At 43.2% G+C, this 7,590-nt stretch overlaps 1 pseudogene; it reads right to left on the minus strand.

The window, feature by feature from the left end:
* Positions 1-1,898: 1,898 nt before the first annotated feature.
* Positions 1,899-7,300, minus strand: LOC150048637 (importin subunit alpha-1 pseudogene; annotated as a pseudogene).
* Between the last annotated feature and the right edge of the window lie 290 nt (positions 7,301-7,590).

Here is a 7,590-nt window from a genome sequence, read left to right on the forward strand (position 1 = left end):
TGAAGACCCAGGTTTGAGTCTTCGGTGTCACAGACATTGTAAAAAACTGGAAGTGGTGCTGCAGCTCTCGTGGTGGAGCACTACCCTTGAGAAAACCCAGGACTGGCAAAAAACAACAACAAAAAACGCCTCTGCCTCCCCACTCTTCAGCCCTCCCGCCCCACTAATGTTTTGTATATGGTTCCTTTTTTCCCCCAAAGATCTCCATTAAGTTAGAATAAGGACTAGCTGAGAGTTACTGCTATTCCACTGGGATCCCTCATTTTTTTCTTATTTATTTACTTATTTAGATCCTGGGTCTTGAACTCAGGGCCTAGTACTGTCTTTGAGCTCTTTTGCTCAAGGCTAGCCCTCTACCACTTTGAACCACAGCTCCAAACCGGCTTTTTGGTAGTTAATTGGAGGTAAGAGTCTTGAAGACTTCCCTGCCCATGATGGCTTCAAGCTGCCTTTAGGTCTTAGCCTCTTGAACAACTAGGATTATAGGTGTGAGCCATTGGTGCCTAGAGAGGACTCCCCACTTTTGACAGTAAATTATATCTTATAGCAATGTCTGTGTTACAGAGAAGTGTGGTTTTCAAAGATGTTTAGCTGTTACCACAGAACCCTCCCTCCACACCCCACCACCAAAAAAAACATTGCTGAGGAGCTATTGTCAATAGTTGATTTCACATCCCACCTCCTGTATTAAGTCTGTCTACAGTCTCCTCCTCAGCCTCAGTCCTCTGGGTGTGAGGAAATATGAGAGGGCCTGCTTTCAGGGTTCCCACAAACTATTGTAGAGGAGGAGGTATGAGGAAGGGGTGGCACACTTGTACCTGAGGGGTGGTTTTGTGGAAGGGAGATTAAATATGTTCTGTGAAGATCAATGGAAGCCTTGAGAAGGTATATCTCAGTTCAATAGAATGAAGGACTTTAAAATAATTAAAGCTGTCCGAAACATGAAATGAGAATCTTTAAAGGCAACCTTTTCTCCCTGGAGTTCTTCAGGCAGAAATGAGATCTGTCCAGCCAGAAGGGTTCATGGGCCATATAGTAATATGTGTTACAGAACAAGTTGTAGCTCTGGTTCTGGACTTGAATTGTTTTGCTCTCATCCCAGCCCTCGGAATCAGTAGCTTTTGATCTTGGAGAAACTATTTAGCCACACTGGGATCTATTTCTGCTTCTGAAAAAAATGTAAATAAAAACATATTAAGAGAGGCTAGAAATGTAGCTCAATAGTAGAATCTTTGCCTAATATGTGTGAGGCCTTGGGTTGGGTTCCTAGTACTACAAAAGAAACAGAAAATACACAGTAGCACTATTAATATATTATATATACATATATATATATACACACACTAGACTATCTGGTTTATCAAAACAAAACCTATGGCTTAAAATAGTAGGATGTGCTCAAAGCCTTTCACTGTTTTATGAATTAAATTTTTTGAAAAAGAGGCTATGACCTAAAGCAGCATTTTTGTAATTGGCTTGAATGTAATTTGTTGGTTCTTGTTTCTGCAGTGCTGAGGCTAGAACCCAGGATGGAAGCATGAATCCTCACTCTCCACTCAGCTATATCCCTAGCCCAAAGGGCTTTCTGTTTGTTTCTGTTGTGCAGTGTTAGAGATCAAATCCAGCTCTTCATGAATCACAGGCAATTAGTTACCCTACTACTGAGCTGTCGATAATCAATAGTTTGGTCTTTTAAAGATATCAAGTCAGACTTCATTCAAGGGGAAGGCCATGGTGACAGGTATAGGTGCCACTGCAACAGTTTGAAGTCTTGAAGTCATTTTTTTGGGGGGAAGGGTGGAACTTAATCTTTATTTACAGGACACTGCAAGATAGGAAATTCCACACAGAAATAAGGACAAGCTTCATACAGTATATACAGTTTGGAACTGTTCCAGTATAGTTTTGGTTTGCTACAATAACCACATTTTTTTTTTAAAAAAAGAGAAGAGTTCTTAGAGAAAACAGTAAGACAGACATATACCAACCAGTACACAAGGAACATCCTTATGCCGAAGCTGTACAAATCTAGAAGTTAAAGGTCCCTGGAGTACCAACTTGAACTTGGAAAGAAGAGCTTTCAGAGGTACTTTCTGATACAACATTTTCATCTTCCTCCACTGAGAAGTACTTCTCAATCAGCTTCAGCGAGGCTTTGTACACACTCTCCTTCTCATGGTTCTGACGTGCTTCAATTTTGTCCAGGCCACCACTCTTCAATCATTATACTAAGTTTCTCGGTTTCTCCTAGTTTCTCAGCAGCTTGGAAGATATTTGTAATGGCATCCAGAATTACCAGGATAATTTTGATATCTTTTGAGTTCAAGAGGCTCATCAATGGTTCTATTATGCCACAGTGAACAAGGTACACAATCTGTTCCACGGACCCACCATTGGTGTAGTTAGTCACTGCCCACACAGCCTTCTTTTGCGTCTTAAAGTCAGCCTTGGAGAGAACACCCACAAGAAACGAGACCAGTCCGTGATGCAGCACTTGCTGGATTTGGTCCTGCCGGCCAGCTGTGATGTTTGACACTGTCCACGGAGCTTCTTTCGGAATGTTCGTCTTGGGGTTGGTTAGCAGGTTGGGCAGGACGGCAAGGGCTCCTGAGTCTATCACAACCTGGGTTTGCTCATCAGTTCCTGGGACAGTATTCCCTATGTCTCCAAGTGCAGGAGTCACAATGGACAAGTCGGTGGCTCCCAGAAGATTCACCAGTTGGGGCACGACTCCTGTCTTTACAACCATTTCCATGTGCTAATTGGGGCCATTAGTCAGGTAGGAAATAGCCCAGCAGGTGTCCGCTCACACCTCGGGGTCAGTGTAATACAGGAGGCGGGCTGAAGTAGGCAGAATCTGCTCAACTGCATCTAGTGGGGGTGCAGGATTCTAATCGTAGCAAAGATTTGAAAGTGTCCAGGTGACATTCCGTAAGTAACCACATATTAAGGCCGACATATCAGGAATTGCAAGGAGAGCTAACAGCGGGTCGATCCCACCATACTTGATAACCAAATCTCAGAAATCTGAACCATCCCCTGCAATGTTTCCTAGGGCCCACACAGCCTGCTCACTGATGTGCGCATGGGGCGATGCCAGCAGAGCAATGAACGCTGGGATGGCACCTCCATCCACCACAGCTTTGGTCTGTTCAGATGTCCCAGAAGCAATGTTAGTGAGAGCCCAAGCAGATTCAAACTGAATGGGCCCACAATCGGTTCTGTCCAAAAAGGACACAAATTTGGGGATCAAACCAGCATGGATGATGCTATCTATGAGGATCTGTTGTTCTCTAGGAAGAAGTTTTCCAGCGGCCTGAGTGTCTTGGAGCTGGCTTTCCACATTGTTGCTATTTATGCCTTTGACAATATCATCTGCAGACCAATGCACAATACCCTGATGGTTGCGGCGCTCCTGCAGTGGAGAGGCGGCATCATCAGGAAAGGAGCTTCCATTGCTCCTTTTCAGCATCTGGTCATCTTTCTTAGCTTTCCTCAACTCCACATTAACTTCTATGCAGCATCTCATTTCAGTGCTGTCTTTTCCCTTGTTCTTGAATCTGTTCAGACAGGCAGCTGGTGAATTAGCATTCTCATGTGAATGCTAATGGTTAAGACAAAGGGAGAAAGCTAGAAGCAGAAGCCTGGGCTGAGGCTTCCTCCAGAGACGGTTTGGGTTTCACTGGGTACCAACTGACCTCCAAACGTCTAGTGCAGTTCAGCCCAGGGATGGCTTTGAAGTCATTTTTTTCTGGTTCTGGGACTTAAACTCAGGGCCTCTTGCTTGCTAAGCAATCACTGGGCTTCATCTCCAGTTCCTTAATTGTTATTTTGCATATATGTTTAAAGACAAACTTCATTGTTTAAGTTCTCATAAACTGTGATGAGAAAAATTAAGCCAACAAATTTAACTGTTTAGGGTTTTAAAAAGAGATAGAAAATAGCAGTTTATTATTTACTCCACATAGATTAACTAAGCCATTGTGCAAAATCTCCTGGGAAATACAAATATGGATTTGAGGCAAGAAGCTTGCAGCTACCAAATGGTTATTTCCAGCTCTTCCATTTGTAAACATGGAGATAATTTCGTGCAGGCTGTGTGCCCCCAAAATTTTCTGTCAGGCATTTCAGATTGCCTTGTGTTTCTAATCAAATTGGCAGGATAGCAATAAAAAATTAAAATCGAGCTGGGTACTAAAGCAAAATGAAACTGGGTACTAATGGCTAAAGCCTAGAAACCTTAGCTACTCAGAAAACTAAGATTTCAGGACCAAGGATTAAAGCCAGCCTAGACAAACAAATCCATGCAATCTTATCTCTAATTTACCAGCAAAAATCCAGAAGTGGTGATGTGGCTCAAATGGTAGAGCACCAGTAGTTTGGGACAAAAAAGAAAACTAAGAGGTCCTGAGTTCAAGCTCCCGTATATATTCTGTCTCTCTCTCTCTCTCTCTCTCTCTCTCTCTCCCCCCTCCTTCCCTTCCTCTCTTTCTCTCTCTACATACACATACATACACAAAACCAAATTAAACATGGTGAAAATGTACCACTGTGACTTCAATTTTTTTTTCTGATTTCTATCAGAAGTTCAAATTCCCTAAAAATTATGATTATGTTGATAACTCTATGTACCTATTGCCTAGAGCTTAAATAGAGGTGTTCTTTTTTTTCCCCATTTATTCCTAGTACTGATCTTGATTCTGAAAGACCTACACCTAAAAAGGACATGGATAGAAATAAACATCGGAGCCCCAAAATATCTTTTCTGTGGGGTGTATGCATCCCGATTTGGAAAGGAAATCTTCAACAGCTACTGTGGTCTGTAGCTACTTATAAATATCCATCTCCTCAGCTTCTTCGTTCATTGGACATATTCAGATGAAAGAATGGCTTTCCTTCCACCTAGCCATTCCTGCTATATTTTTGTTCTTAACTGGATACTGGCAGCCTTCTGAGGAATCAGAAACTTCATTTCTTGCTTTCCAGAACTGCCTTTTTAAGGATTTACTCCCAGTTATCTTTTTATTGAACATGTACAGCCTATCAGATATTAGGTTTGGTGTATTACCTATCTTAATCTTCCCAATCACAAAAGTCAGGTATTATTATTATTGCTTATTCTTCCCATTTTCAGGTGAAGAAACTGAGGCCCAGTTAAAGCAGCTTATTCAATCCACATAACTAACAAGCACTGAAGTGATTCAAATCCACAAAACCTGGACTCTCAACTATGCCTCTCTAAACAAAAGGGAGATGCGTGACTACTGCCCTAAAACCAGCAGCTTTTGAAACCACTCATGAAAAAGCTCTCCAGCCACCCAAAAGAATGCGAATCATGATCTGGTTCCCAGCGTAAGCATCCTATTCACCTGGTCATGACTGGCAGGCCACCAGCTTCCTGGCCCTGTGATGTCCTCTTGGACAACTGGCTGCAGAGGAAGCAGACACAAGCATATGTTCGTGATCAAAGTACATGGCATTAGCCAGGCCTTAGTAGCCCATGCCTGCATTCCTAGTCACTTGGAAAGGAGAGATCTAAAGATCAAAGTTCAAAGCCAGCCCAGGAAGAAAAGTCCATACGATACTATCTCCAATAAACCAGTAAAAAGTCAGAAGTGGATTTGTGGCTCAAGTGGTAGAGCTCCAGTCTTCAGCAGAAAAAGCCAAGCAAGAGTATGACAATCTGAATTCAAGTCCCACTAATGGTAGGCTCACATACAAGCACATGATAGGCAAGTATGAAGAATGTCATAGTAAGGTCATCATTTTGTACATTTTTTTCTTTTTGGTGCTGGTCCTGGGGCTTGACCTTAGGGTCTGGGGCTGTTCCTAAGCTTTTTTGCTCAAGATTAGCCCTCTACCACTTTTTCAACCATAGCGCTCCACTTTTTTTTTTAATTAATTGGAGCTAAAAGTCTCATGAGCTTAAACCATGATCCTCAGATCCCAAGCTCCTGAGTTGCTAGGATTACAAGTATAAGCCACCAGTGCCCAGCTTGTACAAGTAACTCTTTAATTTTTTTAATTGTATCTTCAAGGGCTGGGAGTTTGGCCTAATGGTAGAGTGCTTGCCTAGCATGCACAAAGACCCAGGTTTGATTTCTCCATAGCACATACATTAAAAAATAAAGCCAGAAAGTGGTGCTGTGGCTGACATGGTAGAGTTCTAGCCTTGACAAAGCCCAAGGACAGTGTTTAGGCCCTGAGTTCAAGCCCCAGGCCTAGTTTAAAAAAAAAATTGTATCTTCACTGAAGCTTTCATAGAAAACACAAGCTGGTCCTGTCCACCTGTGCCTGGGTTTTCTCCAGCCCAGACATATAGGTATTTAGGTAGTTCACACTGAGACACTGTTGGAAATAATGCTGCTAAATCTCTACCCTTTCCTTCTTTCCTTCCCACAAAAAATAAAAACTCAGTTCAAAGTGTTATTCCTCTGTTTGGCGGTGCTATGACCCTGCGTCTCGGTTTCTCCATCTATAAAATGGGTCAGATAAAGAAAAGCCACATTTCAGTGCTGCTGTAGAGAAAACAATTCAGTAGTACAGGTTAAGGGCTTAGCACCATGGTGGGCACAGGAACATTAAAGAAATGTTAGCTGTTAATAAAAAAAGAGTAAACATCTGACAAACACCAAACACTAGTGTCAGTCGGCTGGCTCACTTTCAGCCGCTCAGCTGGAAGTTAAAGTCAGAACTTCACCAACTCTGGATGCCAAAACACAACACAACCAACATGGTTCTTAGAACCAGAGCTCTAAAATAATGAGCCAGCTTTTGGAGCCTGGACTCACTTTGTGAATTTAAGGGTAGAGAAAGAAGAGGAGATAAGTTTCACGGGTAGACCAAAGCTCCTTTTGCTAGAGTAAGAAGTCATTCACCTCTTTTGTTTGCCTCCTTCCCTGATGCTTCCTCTGTCACTCCCCAGGCTGTCTGAACTCCTTTTCCTGACAGCAGCTCTGTTGGAGGTCACTGGAATGGACCAGCAGCCCCTTCTCCAGCTCATTCAGCCAGCAGGAACAGCCATGTCCCTCCCTTGCTGTGTGTGTGTGGAGGGGGGGCGGTCAGGCTGAACCCCAGCAGTGGTTTCTGCTGGGCCCTCCAATTCCTTCTGAGGAGGTGCAGCTGTGAGGGGTCAGCTCAGGCTGCAGACAAACGGAGCTGCCTAATACACAGTTGGCCTGAAGGTCTCCCCAAACCACGCCCTTCTCACTGAGGCGGCCATGATCTTAAACCCTGGTGCACCCATTGACCATTTCCAGTTGAGGAGAGCAGGAAGCAGAGAAGGATGTGGTTGGGCCATTATGTACAAGATTCTTGGATAAAACACAGGCCCAGGAACCAACCATGTGGTTTTGATTCCAGTCTTTTCCATCAGTCCTTGGACAATTCACTACCACCTTGGGCTTCTATCTTCTCACCTGTAATATAAAAGGAAAGAATTATTTCTCTCTGAGGTTCCTTCTGACAAATAAATCCCAGAACTACTCTCTAACTCACCACCCCCCTTTTTTTTCTTTCTTGTGCAAGTCCTGGGGCTTCAACTCAGGGGGTTTGTATGCTGCGCTTTTATAATCACAGCTAGCGCTCTAC

Source organism: Megascapheus bottae, chromosome 21 (assembly GCF_031878675.1).
Source record: "Megascapheus bottae isolate mThoBot1 chromosome 21, mThoBot2.hap1, whole genome shotgun sequence".
In the NCBI taxonomy this organism is placed as follows: Eukaryota; Metazoa; Chordata; class Mammalia; order Rodentia; family Geomyidae; genus Megascapheus; species Megascapheus bottae.